Raw genomic sequence first — 23,963 nt, 5'->3', positions numbered from 1 at the left:
TGCAAATCTCCTTAATATTTGCTGACAAACAAAGGCAACGCGTCGAGAAGTACAACTTTTATCACTATTACTCAAGGATTGCCATTTATCATAACGCTCATTATAAACAGAAGATATTAACTCTATAATGCTAAACAAAATCTGCTTTCTCTTAAGTCAAAGCTTAATTGTGCTTATCCTAATTTTCTTCACATTATGGACGCAAATGCTCTCTCAGCAGTGTTCAGGGAGTTTATCTTCACCTTGTTGTTGTATTTCTCCTGTACTTGCCTTTCACAAACAGGCACGTAAGCAAGAGCTCTGTCTCATTCTCCATGCCGATCTGCAACTTTGAGTAGCTCCATCAACAAAGTTGACATCTCTGAACAACGCTTCTTTTATTAGAGAGCTCAACTCCTCAAGTGACGAATTCCTGATTATGTTTGTTACAAATAAAATTGACCCTGTCGACATATCCCATTAGTGCATGTAACTACATCAATGTTACTGTCTTTAAAATTATTCAAATTGGATATATATTTTTCAATCTGACCATTCCTTTTAAGCTTCCATATTGAAAGTGCAAAATCACATAGTAACTGAACCCCAGTATCACACGATATCTTAACTCATTGCAAATGTACTCAAAAACGTTTGCCATACTATACGCAATCTACGAAATCTGTCCTAATTTAGGATTCAAATATTTTTTACTTATACACCTAGATTGGGATGCGAGGGAAAGCAGTGATTAGGGCCTGGGTATGAAATCATCAGGGTCAAGGTGAGAATATAATGGTCTTCTTTCACCCTGGATACAAAAGTTCAGAATGACTCCAAAGCAAAATTGATAAGTAGCTTTATAAAGTCAGCAGATGGGCAAAGCAAATTAGAACATATCACGGAAGTAGTTTTATTAGTAGAGGCGCAGACAGGAATATGCTACCAAGTCAATACACAGGAACAAAAAAGGAAAAATCTGAAGCTCTCACAGACCCCAGCTTGAGAATATATTTCCTAGAGCAACCTTACACAACCAGTCAAAACAACTTCCTTTTATATGGTGTCTTTAATGTTGAGCTCCAAAGCGCTTCTTGGACAGCAACTGAAAAGAAATGGATGTTGAGGAGATCAAATCCAAAGATGTGCAGGTTACGTTGGTTGGCCATGCAAAATTGACCCTAGTGTCAGGGGAATTAGCAAGGGAAATATGAGGGGTTACGGGGATAGAGTCTGGGTGGGATTGTGGTCGGTGCAGACTTGATGGGCTGAATGGCCTCCTTCTGCACCTGTAGGATTCTATGAAATCCTGGTCATTGAACTGAGTTTCAAAGGGGGCCTTAAAGGATGAGAAAGAGATGTAGAGGAACACGGGTTTAAGGGACAAATTGCAGAGTGAGGCCTAAATAGCTGCCAAAGATGGGCAAATTGCACATAAAAATCAGGGGGAAAAAAGTTCATTTATTAGTCACAAGTAAGGCTTACATTAACACTGCAATGAAGTTAGTGTGAAATTGCCCGAGTCGCCACAGCCCGGCGCCTGTTCAGGTCAATGCACCTAACCAGCACATCTTTCAGAATGAGGGGGACAGAGAGTCCAGAGAGGTGGGAAGTTGTACTTCCAGAGGAAGTTGAAGTGGTGAGGTGCAAGATCAAGAAAGGATTTCATACAAGAATAGGATCCTTGAATTTGAAGTGTGGGTTCCTGAAGACCAATCAAAATCAGCAAGAACTTGGTGTGGGACAGCAATCAAACGGCCAAGTATTGCCTGGAGTTTTCAGGGGATGAGGGGCTGGCCATGAGAGCACTGGAATAGTGAACGCTGGATGTAACAAAAACATGGATGACACGACTGAAATAGATGTTCTAGTCTTGAAGGCAGCTGGTGTTTGTGAAGGAGTTCATTTCACCAATGGAATAGGTCTTGGCTTTGTGCAAGGTGTACAAGTGATAATGAATTGACAGTCTATTTAACATTTCATGTAGGATAGCTGACAAATTGTTTTACGCTATCACACAAAGTGAAGATACATGCCCATCTCTTCACAGTTCAAAGCATTTGAAAGGGAAGTCCTCACATTGTTTAACAATATGCAACATCAATTGTAGATCCACTGCACACGTTCACATTGAATGAACAGATCAAGTGTCAATGGAATTGCAGCTGTGAAACATGCTCATTATTCAATGAGTCTCCTTATGAAATATATTCAGTGCTCCCCGCCCCCCCCCCCCCGCAAATGTATATAACTTTTAAACTAAGCCAGCTCAATCATATGATAAGGATTTCCAAATATAAAGAACGCTCTTTACGTGAACACAGGCCTCGTATTGGTCCCAACTGCTCCCTGGACTCTTCATTTGCGTGAAAAGGCTGTCTTTTTCCTAACATTAGCATGGCCATTTCCTTCTTGCTGCTGTTTAGTTCTTAATGAAATTTGACTGTTCCACACTTGGAAGTCACTGCATTGATGCACAACATATTTTACTTGCAACAAAATGAAGCGTGCAACGTCAAGAACACTCGCAAACACGCGATGCAAAGAATATTGTTGCAGTTACATCACTGTCCTATTAATATCCATAGCACAGAACACATCAGCAACACAGAAACAGATAGGAACTTTCTGTTCAGCAAAGGTCTCTGCAATGATGGCATTCCGTTCTCCTGAATCTGCTGCCCCTTGAAAATAAATTATTCAACATTAACCCTCAGAGCATTTTGCCACGGCATATTTTGCAACTTTTTAATTTAAAACTTATTTTAAAAATGTCACCCTTTGGACATTTTATCTAATTAATAGCAGCAGAAATTGAGGTTGGTTGGTTGATTAAAGATGAGGCTCCTGGGGAATTCAGATCAGCTATCCTGAATTCTATAAAACAAAATACAGATCATTGGTTCAACTTGATGACAGTTTAATCTACGACGATGTTTCTTTTATGTGCTACTGATCATTTTGCTCTTTTCATTCATGCCAGGCATTTTTCTAATTTCAGTGCTACATTCAAATTGATTGGAATGCAAATGTAGCACTAAAAGGCAATTCACATAAAGAGCTTCCATATCTTGGGTCACATGAAGACAATTTAAATGAACATACAAGGTTGGATGTATTGTAGTGTTCGATTTCCCACCGAACTGATTACAGTGGTTTAAATAGTACAAGAGCCGACTGGTGTTGAGCAAAATTATTTAAAATTCATGGCACAATAAATCATAGTAATGCAGGACATTACAGGTGCTAAGCCTCTTCTGTACATCTGTGCCTGACGGCATGACCCAATGACCCATCATGACATTAGAATGGAGGGGGGGCAAGAGCCAGCAAATTCAGTTACGCAAACCGGTTGGGAGGACCGAATACAACTGAATTTCCACTGATGCTGGACTAAAACAGAATTTGCAACTTTATCATTTGTGGTGCCAGCTGCACAGGACCTTCCAGGCATAGTGTAGCGAAATTGACAGAATACATAACCCCTAATCATGCCCTTGTCTAATACAGTTGCAAGTGCCATTCCTGCATTGCTATCTTGTAAAGACATGTGCCCAAGCACTTATCCCCATGGGCAGTGCTCAAACCATGACCACTCCCACATGCTCAGTTCACCACTAAGTTTGGTACCAATGCAACAGACCCAGCCCCAGCTGTGTGAGGCCAGATTCAAAAATGACGAAACTAAATTCGTGCATTCAGGAAAATCATGACCTTAACAGACAGACAGAAATTTGCAGCTTTAATTTCGTGTGAATGAGAAAGACATGACTGATGTAACACTAGCAGATGAGATCAGAAACTTCCTCTTAATCATTCAATGATGACCCACTATTTTAAACAGGATGCAGAAGGATCTGGGGATTCACACACACAAATCTTCAAAAAAATGACGACTGGGACTGAAGCCATTGTTTTTGACCCTGCACTAAACTCTACTCCCTTGCTACCAACTCTACTAAACCAGCTTTTGTTACATTTGATCCAGCAGAGCTTCCAACTACATTCACACCTCCACTCAAACTGCCTAATTCCACCTCTAATATCATCCAGCTTCACTCCATCTCAGCTCATCTGCAGCAGAAACTCTTATTCATGCTTTCCTTACCTGTGGACTTAACTGTTCAATGCATCCTATCTGGTCTCATACATTCTACCCTCTTTAATCTCAAGGGCTACCAAATCTTTGCTGCCCGCAGCCAAACTTGCAGCAAGACCTGGTCACCTATCACCCTTAAGCTCCCTGACCTACACTAGTTCTAAATTAAACAATGCCTAGATTTTAAAATTCTCTTTGCCCAAATCCCTCGATAGCCTCACCCCTCCCCATCTGTAATCATTTCCAGCCACACAAACATCCGAGATATTTGAGCTTATCGAACCTGGATCTCAAGCATCCTGATTTGAATCTCCCCATGCTTGTCGGCTGTGCCTTCAGGCCCGAATCTGTGGAATTCGCTCCCTACATCTCTCTGGTTCGCCAGCTCTTTTTCCTCCTTCAAAACGTTGCTTAAAATCAACTGTTTTGACAAAGCTTTTGATCATCTAACTGATTATCTCCTGATGTGGTTCAACTGTAACAGTGGGGGGGTGGGGGCACATTTAATCCAGGCTTGCGAAAAGGTAATTGGATAAGCACCTGAAAATAAATAAAACAGCAGGGCTACAGGAAAAAGAGTGAAAGACTGGATTAGCTGTGGAGGCCAAGTGACTGAATATATTTAAGAAAGAAACAGATGAGCTTTCTAGAAACCAAAGGGGTATAGGGAGAAAGCAGCAGTCCAGTGAGAGATCGAGAATCAGCCATGATCACATTGAAAGGCGGAGCAGGCCAATGGGCCAAGTGGCCTTCTCCTGTCCCTATTTTCTATGTTTCCAGCTATGTTACTCTCGCAGAGAGCCAGCACTCAACATGATGGGCCGACTTGTTCAACATAGGGAGATTCATGAGTTTGGATATAGACAGAGTTTGGGATGAGGTCATGTTTATCAGGAGAGGCCCTCCAAGGGAGCAGTGGAATAGTCAAGTCGAGAGGTAACAAAGGTATGGTTGAGGGGTTCAACTGCAGATGAGCTGAGGCAGGGTGGAGACATTATAAAATGCAAGCAGTGGTGATGGATGGATTTTCATTGAAAGCTCATCTCGGGACAAAGTTTGCCTTGCTGAATGGCCAGGAGGGGGCTACAGAAAGAGCAGGACTAATTGGATGATTCTGAGAGTTAGCACAGTGACAGCAATTGAACAGCCTTCCTCTGTGCTGTATGATTTCTTGCTTTAATTTGCAATGGGAATTACATATTTGCCTTGAACAAAAATTAGGCAATGACTAAATGAACTTATTCATGCAATCCAAGTCGGTGTATTTTTATAACAATTGGCATTAACTCCTCAAATTCAGAGTTGAAGCAAAATGTCTGCAAGCAGCAGCCCTCCAGGGTAGTCAAATTGTCTACAACAGTCAAGTCCTGGTAAATTGCTACATGGCATTTCATCACAATTCAGTGGCAGCCACTTTTCAAGGCATTACATTCTTCAATCATGAATCAATTATCAAACTGATTAATTTTTGTGAATTTGTTACTGACTAGTATTTCGGGATATAAAAAGCACACTTGGAAAGAACAAAAAAAGAAGAACTTCATAAATGTTTTCTGGTCAAAATACTAAGGCAGGCAACTGTGAATACTCCCTTCCTGTTTATGAAAGCCAGCGATAAGCACACACCCAGAATTTCCACAATCATGAGAATTCATTTTAAAAGTGTTCCATTTTGAGCATTCCATTTCCTTCAGCCATTTGCTGAGATGCGAGTACTCTCCACCAGTTTTGTATCATTATTTGGTCATCTTGATATCCACAGCACCCCCATCGTTCAGGTGTCATTTTCAACTTAACATTTGACAGCAGCCCAATTATCTCTAGAGACCATGTTGCAATATAAATAGGCTAACAGTCTGAAATTTGTTGGGTTAAGTACCATTTATGAAGTTCTTCTTTTTTGTTCTTTCCAAGTGTGCTTTTTATATCCCGAAATACTAGTCAGTAACAAATTCACAAAAATTAATCCTTTGAAGGATTAAAATTCTGGTCATATTAGTACAGAGAGGGCCTGGAAGTATTTATATGTGCAACATTTACCGTTATAGCAAATTAATGGCACGAAGAACATATAAATAAGTTTACCTGGTCATTTATATCAGCCTTTAAAACATTTTATATAATTCCTAGCCTGGAATGGGTCATACGAAGCATGTGTGGGATGTTTTGCTGAAGTGGCCTGGACCAGGTTGTGGCCATTGCTCACTAACTGTATGGACAATTAGTCCAGACAGCACCAGGTCAATCAGAGGTTAATTACAATCAATTTATTTTCTAGATCAAGGCAACTTGTATTTAATCAACACCTTCTAGGTAACAAAGTGCGTCACAGGAGCAAAATTAGACACCACACTATGAAGCCACATTGAAGGGTGACTGCCAAAAGCATGGTCAAACAGGTAGATTTTATGGAGGTCTTAGAGGAAAAAATAGGAGGAGGAAAGTCAGAGGTTTAGGGAAGGAAATTTAGAGAATAAGGCCCAAGTACTGAAAGGACAGCCACTGATGGTGGTACAATTAAAAATTGTGAATACCAAAGAATTAAATGAGCACAGATATCTCAGAGGATGTGGGGTTGGAGTAGAATGCAGAAATAGGGAGGGATCAAGCCATGATGTGATGGGCATATGGGGGTGGGGTAAATTTGAAAATAAGGAGAACAACTTTAAGAGACATACTTGACTAGGAGGTCATGAAAGTCAGTGAACAAAAGGGGGAATAGATGATCAAGATTTGGTGGAAGGATAGAGACAGCAGCGTTTTGAATGGTCAAGTTTTCAGAGGCTAAAATACAGAACGTTATTGAGAATTGCCTTGGAATTATGAAGATTAGAGGTAACAGGGGCATGAATGAGTATAGCAGTAAATGAACCAAGGCAGGGAAAAGTCAGGCAAGGTTACTGATGGGGAAAAAAGGTGGCCTGGTGGAACAGATAGGTGATTGGAAGAACATGAGAGTCAAATGTGACAACAGTTGCAAACAATCTGGTTTAGTCTCAGACTGTCACCAGGAAGAGTAATGGGGCGGAGGGTCATGGGGACAGGGTGCAGGAAGGGGCCTGGGTAAGATTCTCTATCAGAGAGTTGGTGCAGACTCAATGGGCCGAATGGCGTCTTCTGCACTGTAGGCACTCCATGATTCTATGGCGGATTCTGCAGCAAGGAAATAGAGTTTGGAGCATGGGCCAAAGACAACAGTTTCAGTCCCACCAACATTTGAATTGGAGGAAATTTCTTAAGTCTGATAATTTAGCAAAGCTGGAGGAGTCAAAAGACGTGATGGAGCTGCATAAAAAAAGTATTTGAATAATATTGTCATGGGGCAATTGTTGTAATTCCTCAGTAATGCATGTAAGAAGGTGAAATTTGAAAATATTAAGTCTTGCAGCATTTGTGAACACCAATATAACAACTGTACCAAATATGCTGCTGGAATTCTGCAAAGAGTGATTCATTCTGACTATTCCAACATGTCCTACAACATGCTCCATTCTGAACTTCACTCATATTTACCAAGCAATGTATTAAAAATAAATTTGCTGTTTATATAATTAAACATTCTACCAATCAGACTATGCTGGTTAAAAATAATCTCTGCTCCAAGTGATGAATTCACAAGTGTGGCAGAATCATGTTATCCACAAGCAGCAATGTAATTTGGTATAGGAACACAGAGTAATCATTTTAAAATGAACAGCGCGAAGTAATCCAGTGTGCCACTCTGTTTTCACTTAAAGACTTCCTTACATCTTGAGAGATTGTTCTCTGAACATCTCAAAAGCAGAGTGCTCTGTTTAAATTAGTCCCAGCTTAAATTTTACATGGACTGTGGAATCAAACTCAGAACATAGGATTCCATGGAGAAGTCAAAATTTCCTGGACCAAGTGCAGGTCAATATTTTTCCGTACAGAATATATATTTTGCAATGCCTTTACGATCGTGGAAGAAAGAATGCATGCAGACAAGAGAAAGATATGAAAAAAGGAGACCGTCAAGATATTTTTAATGCAGTAATTTTGGAAGCATGAAATGCTGCGTCCCAAAGTGGTTGCGACAGGAACCACGACATCTTTCAGAAAAATAAGAGAGAGTGGAAAATTGAGGGTCAGAAAGAGAAAGCAGAATAGGGATTAGTTTTGGATTGCACAAGCAGAGATCTGGCACTAATACAATGAGCTAAATGGCTGACTTGTGTGCCATAAAATTCTACGGTTCTATCACCCCAGCGTCAGCTATTTCAAAATAGGATTCGGCTTACATAGGTGTTGAAAGAAACCCTAATGCGTAACAGAATCGATTCAAGTATCAGAAGTTCCTTAATACCGAGTTTTCCCAATTGTAAAAGAAACTAAAACCTTAAATTTATTGCCTACTGTTTTAGCATTTACTTTGACTCATCTTACCTCAAGTATTGTAACTTTATTTCTTAAACTACATACAGCCTCTATAGTTTTCAACAGAAGCAATAATTTTAGAAATATTTAACTTTGATGCTTTCTTCAGTATCACCGCTCTAATCAGAAGTTTTGCACATTTATTGCATTCTCAAAAAAGCTGGCCTCACAGCCTCTTAAAGCACAAAAGTCTGAAGTCTAGCATGGTTGTACCAAAGGTCAATCTTTGATGCAAAATGCAAGTCAATTAGAAATGCCCTCTCACTTGCAGCAAGTTAACTGAGCAGCAATGGAAAAAGGTTAAAAAGGTCAGTATCAAAAGCTTATAACAACACATTTAATGAGACTAGTGATCGCCTGTGAATGACTTTTAACAAGATGGACAACAGCTGAGTGTTGATATGAAACGGAACAAGATATGAAGCATTAAAACACATGCACTTTGTATCGTTAGGACTCCCTGGAGATACTTATCAATGCGCGGGATCTCTAGAAAGAACGGACACCTTAAGTAGCAAGTCTATTAGCCAAAATGAAAGTGACAGCAAGCTTCGATATATTGCCCAATACATCAGTGTGAGGGAGGATGACTATTCTCAGGTAAGAACAGATATAGGCCTTGGGAAGTAAAATCATCAATTGACTTACTTCAACAAAATACATCTTATGCTTCTAATATAAGGGAATCACAAATAAAATGTACATAAACATAAAACAAAAAAATACTTCCCTTGCATCAAAGGGCGGCACGGTAGCACAGTGGTTGGCACTGCTGCTTCACAGCTCCAGGGACCTGGGTTCGATTCCCAGCTTGGGTCACTGTCTGTGTGGAGTTTACACATTCTCCTTGTGTCTGCGTGGGTTTCCTCCGGGTGCTCCGGTTTCCTCCCACAGTTCAAAGATGTCCGGGTTAGGTTGATTGGCCATGCTAAAATTGCCCCTTAGTGTCCTGAGATGCGTAGGTTAGAGGGATTAGTGGGTAAAATATGTAGGGATATGGGGGTAGGGCCTGGGTGGGATTGTGGTCGGTGCAGACTCGATGGGCCGAATGGCCTCTTTCTGTGCTGTAGGGTTTCTATGATTCTATGAAAAATATCTCCTGTTAAATAGAGTAAAAACTTAAGAGTCACTACTGCTTATTATCCATTGGTAACAGCTTCAAAACCAATCCCGTCACAACTAGTATGAGATATTGAGCATTGGGAACCACCTCACTGCAGAGTTGTCTGCTTGAATGAATTGAGAGTTCTCCTCCAATGTAGTACGCAAATCCACAGACGGCATCTCATTAGCTGCACAGTTGCAAGGCCCAGGAGCATAATTGAAGACGAAACACATACAAATCAAAAGTTGAAGGGCTGTCTGAGGAATAGGACTTCGCTTCAAAAGAAGCTCAGGTTACACTTGTTTTACAATCAGAAGCAGTTTTAGCTGAAGATATGTCAGGGAGGGTTACATTCCAGTCCTCAAAGTGTTTACAAATCAAAGGCACTCAAAATTCAAAGCAAGGATTGGTTCATTTTTGAGACAGAATAAATTATGTGACAATTTGTCAACATCGAATGAGGCAATTGTGTCAGAATGACAATAAAAAACAAGTACTTTTTCCTTCTAAATTTTGCACCTCGACATATCACTGTTGCTTTAGTCAACAAAGACATAATTATGAATATATCTTTCCATGCAACTGTTGCCGGGCTTTGTTTCAAGGTGTCTCAAAGCTTTAGTACCATCTCATTCATTTGTTGTACACAATCTTAGTAGCCCCAGCCAGATAGCCAAGCTCTTCATCAGCAGAACAATTCTTAAATGAATATTCATATAACACAGCATATTCAAGTTTCCTCCTCTGCAGAGTTTTTAAACCTTCAGAAGACTTTCTTGCCAAAACTCAAGTAGGCTTTACGTCTGTCCAATAAGTGCAAAAAGGTATTTAAACATTAACAGAATTTTTACCACATCCACACGGGGACAAGGCAACATTGGCATTTCTGGTCAGTGCCATTTCTCCACAGGACCATGGTGTCATCAAATAGCAATACTTTGTGAGCTAATCCATCGTCAACTAGTTAGGAGAAGCTACATAATTATGCTATGTTAGTTGGAGAAAGGCCTCACACAATACAAAACAATGATTTAGTGGATTCAAACAGACTGAACCAGTTTCAGAAGCTGGTCTAGCTTTGACTGCAAAGCCTACTTCAAAGGATTTTGCATCTATAAAGCTGGTTATGCATCTTGGATGATCATCAGATCTAAGACAGCTGCCTTTTTATGACTACATGACAGTAACTTCGATGCTTTGAGAGCAATTTCATGCAAAAATTTATCCAGGAAGTCACTATCAGTTGCCAAGATAGCAGCAGCAGAATTCAGCTTTAAACGCAAATAGGAACAAGAATATGCTATTCGGTCCCTTGAGACTGCTCTGACATTCAATGAAATCATTCCTGATCTAACTGTGGCCTTAATTTGTGCCTGGCCCCCATAAAACTTCAAACTCCTCTGTAGATCAAACATTGAATGTATTCAATGACCCAGCCTCCATTTCTCCTGGGATAGTGAATTCCCAATGTTGATGGCCCTCTGAAGAATAAACTGTGTCGTTGCGTACTAGATTTCCCCATGAGAGAAAACACCCTCAGCATCTGCCCTATCAAGATCCTTCAGAATCCAAAGTCTCAATAAGATAATGCCCCTCGCCCTCCATCCTTTCATTTAACCTCAAGAGTATAGGCCCAACATTTGCTCAAGAAAAAACAATCCCCTCATCCCAGGAATCGACCGACTGAAATTTCCCTGAACTGCCTCCAATGGAAGTATATCCATCTTTAAATATAAAGAGACTAAAACAGCATGCAGTACTCTCGGTGTGGACTCAGCAATGCCCTACTTTACTGCACCATTCTCGTTGCAATAAAGGCCAAGAAAATTCTCATCTCAGTCCTAGATGATTGGTTCATTATCCGGTTTCCCCATATCCTAGATTCCTCAGCTAGGGAAAATACCTGTGTCTACTGAGCCCTTTGAAATCTTGACAGATGTTACAATGAGATCAGCTCTCGTTCTTCTAAACTCCAACTCAGTCTGCTTTGGGCAGGCCTCTCATCCCAGAGACCAACCGAGTGAACCTTTGTTATACTATCTCCATTCCAAGTGTATCCTGTAAACATGGAAATCAAAACTGCACAATATTCCAGGTGTCGTCTCAAAATGCCTGTACAGCTATAGCAAGCCATTTTTTTCCTCTTGTACTCCTGAGCTTACAATGTGCCATTTCCTTTCCTAATTGCTTGCTGTGCTTGCACATGACCATTGCATTCATTGTAGGAGTGTACACCTAGATCCCTCTGAATATCAACATTCCCAAGTATCATGTTCTCTTTAAGGTGAATAAACTCACACCTCTGCACATTATATGCCATCTGCCAGCTTGTTGACCATTCACTTAACCTGTCTGTTCCTCTTTGCAGCCTGTGTCCTCCTCAGTTTGCATTCCTATCTGGCTTTGTATCGTTAGCAAACTTAAATACATCACTGTCTCTTTGCCATATTATGCATATAGACTGGAAATAGCTGACGTCCCTGCATTTATTCTTGCAGCAGTCTGCCAGTTACAGCTTGCCAACTTGAAAATGCCATATTTTTCCCTGCTATTTACTTCCTGTCTGTCAACCAATCCTCTAACCATTTTAATTAACCATGCTAATATATCACCCTTTAGTCAGTGAAATCTTAACTTGTGCATTAACCTTTATGTGATGTCTCACCAACTGCTATTTCCAAATATAATACAGCAAGTCTCACAACTCCAGGTTAAAGTCACAACAGGCTTATTTGGAATCACGAGCTTTCGGACGCTAATTATAATTAGCTTGCAATTGCGTCTCTGTTTATGTATGCCGTGTTTGTGAACTCAACTCTCCAGTCACCCGAGGAAGGAGCAGCGCTCCGAAAGCTCGTGATTCCAAATAAACCTGTTGTGACTTTAACCTGGTGTTGAGAGACTTCTTACTGTGCCCACCCCAGTCTAACACCGGCTTCTCCACATCATCAAATATAATACATCACCTGTTCCCCTTCATCAACCCAAAAAGTCACACGCACAAAATATTCCAAATAAATTCAAACACCATTTCCTTTTCATAAAACCATGGTGATTTTGTTGAGTCACACCATGATTTAAGTGTATTGTAAAATTTCCTGAGTAACAGAATTCAACACTTTGCCAACCGGCCTGCAATTCCCAGTTATCACTCTCCTTGCTTTACAACAGTGTTACATTTGCTTACTTCCAATCCACTAGAACCACTGCAGAATCTAGGGACTTTGGGAAAACATAACCATCTCTCCAGCTCTCTCTTTTACAACCCTAGATGTAGAGCAACAGGTCTAGGGATTTATCAGATTTTAAAAGTTTCTCCAGTAGTTTTTCCTCTACCAATATCAATTACCTCAGTCAGCACCTCAGGGACCCAGGTTTGATTGCTTGGGTGACTGTCTTTCTGGGTTTCCTCCGGGTGCTCCAGTTTCCTCGCACAGTCCAAAGATGTGCAGGTTCGGTGGATTGGCCATGATCAATGCATGGGATTACGGGGATAGGACAGGGGAGTGGGCATTGGTAAAGTGCTCTTTTGGAAGAGCCGGTGAAGACTTGATGGGCTGAGTGGCCTCCGTCTGCACAGTATAGTTTCTACTTCATTCCTAGGAGCCCCCAGTTTACCCTCTACCTCAGGTATGTAACTTGCATCTTCTACTGTGAAGACAGAAGCAAAATAGTGGTGTCAGCCATTTCCTCATTTGCCATAAAGTCTCCTGCCTCTCCCAGTAAAGGGACCAGGTTCATTTAAGCTGCGCTCCTTTTTATATAATTACCATCTGTTTTTACATTCCTGGCTAGTTTACTCAGTCTTTCATCTGCTTATCAGTTTTATCGAGGTCTTGAACTGGTTTTTGAAACATTCCCAATCCTGAAACTTACTGATCTTTGCAACATTATAAACCTCTTCTTTAAATTCAATACTGTCCTGAAGCTCCTTAGGTAGCTGCAGGTGGGCCTTTGTTGGGGAAGTTTTGATTTTCAATTCAATATATTTTTATTCAAGCTTTGTTGGTGTCTCTCAGTTGTTACTCGTCTCTTCTCAATGGCTGATGGACTTCCTGTGTCTCAATAGTATTTCCTGTTTTAAATCACCAGCATTTGCAGCTACCTTGCCTTTAAATTTCAACTGAGGAAAAAATCAAAATACTAACAGTATTTTCAATATTCGCACTGAAAATAAAGATCAACCGAGCTTTTGCCCTTCTGCTCCACAGGAGTTTTCAGTCTTAACTGAGCTTGCTTTAAGACACCCGAGTTACAGTGTAATAAGTGCACCACAGTCAAACACCCCACCTTCCCCTATTCGCAAAGCAGGTCACACTCTCCTGAGAAGCAAGCGTCCCTCAGGGTTTAGCAACCCGAGTAAGCTATCAAAAATAATTAGTAGTTCACCAATGACCCGGAGATGGTGGCATTTTAAAAATTAATTTACAGGATGTGGGCATCACTGGCAAGGCCAGCATTTGTTGCCCATCCCAATTATCCTCGAAAAGGCAGTGGCGAGTTGCCTTCGTAAGCTACTGCAGTACATGTGGTATAGGTAAATCCACAGTACTGTAAAGGAGGGAGTTCCAGAAATTTGACGCATTGAAGGAATGGCGACTACATTTCCAAGTCATGATGGCGAGTGGCTTGAAGGCGAACTTCCAAGTCAAGGTGTTGCCAGGTATCTGCTGCCCTTTCCCTTCCAGATGGTACTGGTTGTGGGTTTGCAAGAAGCTGCCCAAAGAGCCATGGTGAGTTCCTACGGTGCATCTTATAAATGCTGCCATTGTGCGTTGGAGGGACTGAAGGTTTGTGGAAGGGATACCAAGTGTAGTGGTAATGCCACAGGTTTAGCAATCCAGAGGCCCAAGTTAATACTCTGCAAACATGGGTTCAAATCCAGCCACGGCAGCTGGTGGACTTTTAAGTCAGTTGTTAAAATCTGGAACTGAAAGCTAATCTCAGTAATGGTGAACATGAAACTATCGTCCTAAAAACCTAATTGGTTCACTAATGTCCTTTGAGGAAGCACATCTGCCATCAGAACCTGGTCTGGCCTACACATGACTCCTGATCCACAGCAATATGGTTACTCTTAACTGCCCTCTTAAATGGCCTAAAAGGTCACTCAGTTCAAGGGCAATTAGGGATGGGCAAGTAATATTAACCTTGCCTACAACGCACATATCCCATGGAAGAATAATTTTTTAAAAAAGTATTTGAATGGATTCTATGATTTTTTTTTCCTAGCAAAGAATATAGCATAACAACCGATGATCTGCTAATCCTGTTGATTTGGTATGGTTGTGGTGAAGTCAATGGGAAATTCTGCATTAGCTTTATTTGGTAAAAAAATTAATAGATTTTGCAGCAATAAGGCAAAGAGGTAGGTTTGCAAATGAAAAGGACAAGAAGCAATCTGAGGTACAAATAATCCACTGGAGGGGTGGTCAGTTTCAGTGGACTGAAGTGATCTGTCAACCTATAAGGGGAGCCGATGGCCTTCTAGTATTATTGCTAGACGATCCAGAAACTCAGCTAATGTTCTGAGGGATCCAGGTTCGAGCCCCGCCACCTGGTGGAATTTGAATTCAATTTAAAAAATCTGGAATTAAGAATCTACCGATGACCATGAAACCACTGTCGGAAAAACCCATCTGGTTCACTAATGTCCTTTAGGGAAGGAAATCTGCCGTCCTTACCCGGCCTGGCCGGCATATGACTCCAGAGCCACAGCAATGTGGTTGACTCAATGGCCCAAGGGCAACTAAGGATGGGCAATAAATGCTGGCCAACCAGCAACACCCATGTTCCAAGAATGAATTTTTTTAAAAAGTAAACAGGAATAAATAATTGGCAGACCACGGGCTTCTTCGAAAGAGTAAATTGTTTGAGTACAGTTGAGATATATTCCCAGGAAGGGGAAAGGCAAGGCAAACAAAGTCAGAGCTCTCTGGATGACAAAAGAAACAGAAATTATGAAGCAGAAAAAGCATATGACAGATGCCAATAAGGATTTGCAAGGACAGTCCCAACGATGAGGACCTTCAATTATCTGGGTAGACTGGAAAAGCTGTGCTGTTCTTTAAAGAGAAGGTTTTGAGGAGATTTGATGGAGTTGTTTGGAATCACGAGGCATTTGATTGAAGCAGATAAGGAGAAACTTTGCTCATTGGTAGAAGAGTTGCATCGTGGAGGACAGTTTTAAGGCGATCAGCAAAAGCAGCAAAGACAGTTCTCTTTTAAACACAAGTGGTTAGGATCTCGAGTGCAGCACCAGTAGTTTCAATTGCAGCTTTCAAAAGTGAATTCAATAAGTGCTCTAAGAAAACATTTCCAGGGCTGAGGTGTGGGCGAGGAATAGGATGAGCTAAATAGCTCAATGGGCTCCTTCTATGCTGCAACTATTCTCGGATTCTAAATGCCATTAGCTAAGAACATCTTCCTCATTTCCCTACTTCCTTTTTCTGTAACAACATTGTCCATCATTTTGTGAACCTTGCTGCATGTTCTCTTAATTATTAAAAAGCTGTGCTCTGATATGATAGCTGGTTATTTATATTTCAGTTTGAGAGGCTCTGATAGGTAACCACACTGATGCCACATCTCTCCACAGGTGACAATGAATGACTACTCTTGCAAATGGTCATTCTGAAGCGGTAGCTGGTCATGGATGTTGTAAGAAGTCTCACAACACCAGGTTAAAGTCCAACAGGTTTATTTGGTAGCAAAAGCCACTAGCTTTCAGAGTGCTCGCTGCTCCTTCGTCAGTTGAGTGGGATTTCAGTTCACAAACAGGGCTGTTCGTGAACTGAAATCCCACTCACCTGACGAAAGAGCAGCGAGTGCTCCGAAAGCTAGTGGCTTTTGCTACCAAATAAACCTGTTGGACTTTAACCTGGTGTTGTGAGACTTCTTACTGTATTTATCCCAGTCTAACGCCGGCATCTCCACATCATGGATGTCGTGCCAAGCAGTTTCCACCAGGCAAACCACCAGTCAATGAGCATACTTTTCATCAAAGGCAAAGCCATGAATGATGACAGCCATTGTTTCAAGGGAAAGATTCTACAGGCCACATGGAACTGTTTTGATCAACTCCAACAGAGAGAACACTATATCAATGCAGCTACATGCAAAATGCAATAATTTAGAGCGCTCAAGACTTTTCCTACAGAGTCAATCCACTTGATTGGACATATTTTTGGTCGGATCCACCAACCCGAACAGAGCTTACAAGCTGAACAGGATTTGTTCTGCATCAAATGGTGTCCAAGCAGATTGTTATTTTATTGTCCTTCAGTGGCTAGTTAGCAGCAGGGAATATGTCAGAGTTGTTTCATTGCTACATTCAAGATTTAGTGATGCTTCATAGTTACTCTCAGTAGAATACTGCTATGTACTGTCAAATATCTCTCATTCAACTAAATCATTTATGAGTCAGTGTACTTGATACCTGAATTAATGCCACAACTCAAATCTGTGTGTAAGTTACCACAGCAAGTTATAACATCCTTCAAGTCATCTGCCCAACGTCATTGTTTTCCTTCAATTCTAAGTAAGCTGCATCAGCAAATTCTACGACAGAGTCTCTTTGGACAAATGTCTCTATTTTTCAATAAAAGGTTTCATTGGAGTATAAATTAATACATGCATGCTTTCCAGAGTCACGTTAAAGCAAATATTTTTTTTAAAAATCTGATCAGGTAATTCTTTTGATCCATATATGCAGCGTTCAGTTTTGGTCCAAGGAAACTCGGACCTGAACATTAAATCATAGAAATCATACAAACCCTACAGTACAGAAAGAGGCCATTCGGCCCATCGAGTCTGCACCGACCACAATCCCACCCAGGCCCTACCCCCATATCACTACATATTTACCCACTAATCCCTCTAACCTACACATCCCAGGACACTAAAGGCAATTTTTAGCATGGCCAATCAACCTAACCTGCACGTCTTTGGACTGTGGGAAGAAACCGGAGCACCCGGAGGAAACCCACGCAGACACGAGGAGAATGTGCAAACTCCACACAGACAGTGACCCAAGCCGGGAATCGAACCCAGGACCCTGGAGCTGTGAAGCAGCAGTGCTAACCACTGTGCTACCGTGCCGCCCAATGAGAGTATTGTTGTTGTCCACATTTCTTGATCCATATACCCTCCTGGGTTAACTTGAAACCATGTAAATGATTCTTGTTTCTCACGCACACATTTAACAGATCTGAAAATTAACAGAGCTGTACCATGCATTTTACACTATTAGTTCCAAAACATCGGAAGTTTAAAATAACGATTCATTATTAGTTGGCGAAAAACAATGAGCCCAAAATATTGTGCAACACAATACCACTTGGGCCTGTTGAGCTGTGCAGCAGCAGTGCAATTTGTACATGACAGAGCATGGTCATAATGCATAAAATTCTTCCAAAGATGACAACATTCCAGTCATGTAGGTTTTATGCTTTCATCAATAACTGCCCCAAGCAAATGTAAAGTGTTAATATTGAAAAGCAGCGGATTGTAACCATAAATAAAATTCCTAAGTCTTTCCAAGAAAGCATGATACGTTCCTGTCTAGACAAAACCAAGTGAACAGAGCAAAGCTCAAGGTTTTGTCATTGGTTTTTACTTCTACTGTTCAGTCACATATCCAATTAATCCCAATAGAAGATTTTAGTCCTCTCTCAATTGCAATGCACTGCAAAGCAGTTCATGTCTTTCAATGCATGTGGGAACAGTAAACTCGAGAGCACTACTTAACAGTCCAATTATTATATGCTAATGCCCAGATCATGAACAAAAGGTTTATTACAATCTTAAAATCCATTCGAAGGGAGTATAAGCAACTTTAAAGGACTACAAACAGATACAATTGCATGCTTTTATATTCATTGACTTGGTTACATTGCATTAGAATATGTTTGTCGTCATTCAGAATGACTTGAATTTTACAGCTTTTCTTTCTTCCCTCCAAAGTAATAACTGCACAGGCTGATGGATAAGTGACCAAATGTTCCATGAAGAGAAAATAATTCCAATGATAAGTCCAGTACAAAACCCAAGAAAACCAATGTTACAGATATCATCATTTTAAGAATGTATTTTCACATATCCTCTAACTCAAACAAAACAACAAACATGATTGGTGATAATTAAAGGGATTTCCTTGATAGCATTATGTCAAATTTTGCACTTTATTTCACTTGCATGCCTTGCATATAAATGGTCAACTGCCCACGTAAACTCATTAATTCTGATTTTTCCTTTGCAGCAGCAGCTATTAGTATACTGAAAGTTGCATTCCAAGGAGTACATCAAGCTGTGTCTCAAATATAAACAAAGCTAGCATGAATCATTGGTTGGTGTAACAACTTATAATATTGCCGTCACATGTCTGCAACCGAGATTTAGAGCCAAGTCATTTTACTCTTATTATGTGAACTCTGTCTACACAATCCAACAGCAGCTTGCAGTTTCTCTGCTAATGCATTTACATTACAGCACTACTTTAGGAATAGATTATCCAAGAAGGCTCAATGGTCTTGCTTATATCGCAGGGTTGATTCCACAGACTGCTCATCACAATTACAAATTCACAATGGTTTAAATCATGATTCAGAATTATTTCTGAATAACTAGGAATAACCAGACCAATACATAGATAAGAGGAGATGAATTAGGGATCGGCCATTCGGCCTCTTTAGCCTGCTCTGCCATTCAATAAGATCATGGCTGATCTGATCACGGTCCCAAATCAACATTCCCACCTACCTCCAATACCCACCGAGTCCCTTGTTGGTCAAGAATCTATCTACCTCTGCCTTAAACATATTGAATGATCCTATCTCCGCTGCTCTGTGGTAAAGAGTCCCACAGACTCATTATTCGCAAAACATTTCTCCTCATCTCAGTCTTAAAACCCCGTATTTTTAAACCATGTTCCCTCGTTCTAGTCTCTCCCATAAGGGGAAACATTCATTCAGCATCCAACCCGAAGGGTTTTTCAACATTTCAATGAGATCACCTCGCATTCTTCGAAACTCTCATTCACAGGCCCAGCCTGTCCAACCTTTCCTCAAGATAATCCACCTATCCCAGGAATCAGTCGAGTGAACATTCTCTGAACTGCTTCTAATGCATTTACACCCTTTCTGAAATAAAGTCACCAAAACTGTACACAGTATTCCAAACATAGTCTCCTCAAGGTCAGGGACCTCCTCGAGGTCAGCGAGAGCATGCCCTCTACCCTGGAAGAACCTATATCTGGGGTCACCATTGCAGATGTCAGAGCAGCTTTCTTGAAGGTCAACCCATGGAAAGCGACTGGTCTGGATAGGGTATCTGGACGAGCATTCAGATCCTGCGCGGATGAGCTGACGGGGGTATTCACAGACAGCTTCAATCTCTCTTTACAACAATCTGAGGTCCCCATCTGCTTCAAGAAGGCAACCATCATCCCAGTACCTAAGAAAAACCAAGCACCATGCCTTAATGACTATCGGCCAGTGGCTCTGACATCCATCATTATGAAGTGCTTCGAAAGGTTAGTCATGGCACGAATCAGTTCCAGCCACCCAGACTACCTAGATCCACTACAGTTTGTCTGTTGCCGCAACAGGTCCACAATAGATGCCATTTCCCTGGCCCTGCACTCAACCCTGGAACACCTAGATAACAAGGACACCTATGTCAGACTCCTATTTATTGACTACAGCTCAGCCTTCAACACTATTATTCCCACGACACTCATCTCCAAACTCCGTGGCCTGGGCCTCAGCACCTCCCTCTGTGACTGGATCCTGAACTTCCTAACTCACAGACACCAATCAGTAAGGATAGGCAACAACACCTCCTTCACGATCATCCTCAACACCAGTGCCCCACAAGGCTCTGTTCTCAGCCCCCTACCATACTCCTTTTACACCCATGACTGTGTGGCCAAATTCCCCTCCAATTCGATTTTCAAGTTTGCTGACGACACCACCGTAGTGGGTCGGAGCTTAGACAATGACGAGACAGAGTACAGGAATGAGATAAAGAATCTGGTGAACTGGTGCGGCAACAATAATCTCTTACTCAACGTCAACAAAACGAAGGAGATGGTCATCGACTTCAGGAAGCATAAAGGAGAACGTGCCCGTCTACATCAATGGGGACAAAGTAGAAAGGGTCGACAGCTTCAAGTTTTTTAGGTGCCCAGATCACCAACAACCAACCCTGGTCCCCGCATGCCGACACTATAGTTAAGAAAGCCCACCAACGCCATTACTTTCTTAGAAGACTAAGGAAATTTGACATGTCAGCTACGACTCTCACCAACTTTTACAGATGCACCATAGAAAGCATTCTTTCTGGTTGTATCACAGCTTGGTATGGCTCCTGATCTGCCCAAGACCGCAAAGAACTACAAAAGGTCATGAATGTAGCCCAATCCATCACACAAACTAGCCTCCCATCCATTGACTCTGTCTACACTTCCCGCTGCCTCGGCAAAGCCACCAGCATAATGAAGGAGCCCACGCAGCCCAGACATTCTCTCTTCCACCTTCGGGGAAAAGATACAAAAGTCTGCGGTCACGTACCAACCAACTCAAGAACAGCTTCTTCCCTGCTGCTGTCAGACTTTTGAATGGACCTACCTTGCATCAAGTTGATCTTTCTCTACACCCTAGCTATGACTGTAACACTACATTATGCACTCTCTCGTTTTCCTTCTCTATGAACAGTATGCTTTGTCTGTATAGTGCGCAAGAAACAATACTTTTCACTGTATGTTAATACGTGACAATAATAAATCAAAACAATTATAGCAAAAAAGCCCTTACTTTTATATTCCATTTGCCCTGCAATAAACTCCAACACCTTCCAAATCACTTGCTGTACTTGCATACTAGCTTTCTGTCATTTACCAGAACACCAAATCCCCCTGCACCACAGAGTTGTGCAATCTGCTTCTGTATTTTTCAAGCCCAAGTGGACAGGTTCACATTTTCCCACATCTGTCAAATATTTGCTTACTCACTTAACCTGTCTATATCCTTCTGCAGGCTCCTTATGTATTCTTCACAATTTACTACCCTGCCTTTCTTTCTATAATGAGCAAATTGTGCATTTGGTCCCTGTATCCAAGTGTAAAATGAATACAATGAATTTCTTTTTTTACTGCAATATATAGCAGTCATGACCATCTGTCAGAAAATATGATTTCTAAGTGTTGCCACAAAGATACAAATGTGCCACAATTAGATCATATTGGGAAGGTAGGTTAAACACAAAAATTGGAGTTAAAATGCAGTTAAGTATGAAAACAGAACTTTCGTCGGGTTGATTCTGTACTGTGCTTGGTATTCATGATGTGGAGATGCCGGCGTCGGACTGGGGTGGGCACAGTAAGAAGTCACACAACACCAGGTTAAAGTCCAAGAGGTTTATTTGGTATCACTAGCTTTCGGAGTGCTGCTCCTTCATCGAGTGAGTGGACATCAGCCACTCACTTGATGAAGGAGCAGCGCTCCGAAAGCTCGTGACACCAAATAAACCTGTTAGACTTCAACCTGATGTTGTGAGACTTCTCACTGTGCTTGATACTGGAATGTTAAAACAGGATCCAGAAGTTAGGTGTTAGATTCTCGAGCACTGTTCATCACATTTGAGCACAGAAATTCACATATAGTAATCTTGTGGAATGCAATTAGTCAGAAATTAATAATCCCAGCATTAGTGATAAGGCTATGTCCTAGGGTTGAATTCAATTTCGAGTTCAAAAGCAATTTCATGCTTTCTTGTAAAATATAATACGTCAGGGAACTTCATTTCATACAGAATCCTTTAATGCTCAAACCACAGCATACAAACTGATGGGCTAACATATGGGATAAAGACTATACAAATATAAGCTGTAGACCTAAAATAATCAGCTGTCCCTTCTACACATTTGATAAATGCTTAGCAACAGCATTTTGCATTTTACCACTGTTGAATTGACATAAAATCTAGACAAGATAAAGCAGCTGAAGGTGAAAGTTTTTAACACTTTTAAAAACAGAAACTGGGTTCGTGGTTAATATGGACAATGGGTACAACTAAGTAATACATGGCGCAAAACAAACATAGTAAAAATAGCAAGACTAATGGTGAAAAGTTTCTCAGTGCAAAAGGAACGTGGGCAGCATGGCGGCACAGTGGTTAACACTGCTGCCTCACAGCACCAGGGACTCGGAGTCAATTCCAGCCTTGGGTGACTGTGTGTGGAGTCTGCGTGTTCTCCTTGTCTGTGTGGGTTCCCTCTGGTTTCCTCCCACAGTCCAAAGATGTTCAGGTTAGGTGGATTGGCCATGCTAAATTGTCCTTTAGTGTCCCAAGATGTGTAGGTTAGATGGAGTAGCCATGGTAAGTGTGTGGGGTTATGGGGCTAGGGTCTGGGTACGGTTATTCAGTCAGAGAATGTCGGTGCGGACTCGATGGGCCGAATGGCCTCCTTCTGCACTGCTGGGGTTCTGTAATAGGACATGGATTGAAACCAATGAAACGGTTTTCCAGGATACTCAACTGCAAAGTTAATAACAATCTGATACATTGGCCATTGTGTGCAAACAAAGCAGACCACCTCTGCAAATTACAATATCCATTCTTCCACAATATTGCTGAAAACTACCTAAAGCTATCTGGTAATACAAAACTTGAGTATTGCTGAAAAAAGACAGAGTGGCACATTCTGCATGTACTGGAAGCTGCATATATTAACACACATGGCCTTGTTCTTGTGCTGTGAGGTATCTTAAAGACTTGATTAGCTGTAAGTATTCGCATTCCAACCATTATTTTGTAAGTTGAGTTTGTGTCTTTATATGCCCTGTTTGTGAACAGAATTCCCACTCACCTGAAGAAGGGGCTTAAGGCTCCGAAAGCTAGTGGCCTGTTGGAATAATAAACCTGTTGGACCTTAACCTGGTGTTGTTGAACTTCTTACTGTGTTTACCCCAGTCCAACGCCAGCATCTCCACATCTTGTTATTGGCAGACAGAAAGAACACGTACACACATTTTTTTTTGTTTAGTTGAAACAGACACTGAGATAGCCATCAAGGTAAAAGCAAATTACTGCAGATGCTGGAAGGGGAATTTCACAGTAACTTCACTGCAGCGTAAACGTAAGCCTTACTTGTGACTAATAAATAAACTTTAACTTTTCTGAAAGAACAGAAAATGCTAGAAAATCTTAGCAGGTTTGACAGCATCTGTGGAGAGAGAATAGAGCTAACGCTTTTGAGTCTGGACTACCTTTCGTCAGAGGTGAAGACAATAGAATATAGGATGATATTTATAGTGTTAGGGTGAGTGGCAGGGGATTCACAAAGGTATCATAGACAAAATGACAAAGGGAATGTAACTGGTGGTG

The 23,963-nt window shown here is 41.2% G+C and overlaps 1 protein-coding gene across 2 annotated transcripts in view; it reads right to left on the bottom strand.

Annotated features, from left to right (window-relative positions):
* adam10a (ADAM metallopeptidase domain 10a) overlaps positions 1–23,963 on the bottom strand; it is a 136,189-nt gene that overhangs the window by 25,336 nt on the left and 86,890 nt on the right. The window lies entirely within an intron of this gene.

This window comes from Mustelus asterias, chromosome 24 (assembly GCF_964213995.1).
Source record: "Mustelus asterias chromosome 24, sMusAst1.hap1.1, whole genome shotgun sequence".
Classification (NCBI taxonomy): Eukaryota; Metazoa; Chordata; class Chondrichthyes; order Carcharhiniformes; family Triakidae; genus Mustelus; species Mustelus asterias.
Note: the sequence above shows the minus strand (reverse complement) of the source record. Positions and strands in the feature narration are given on the sequence as shown.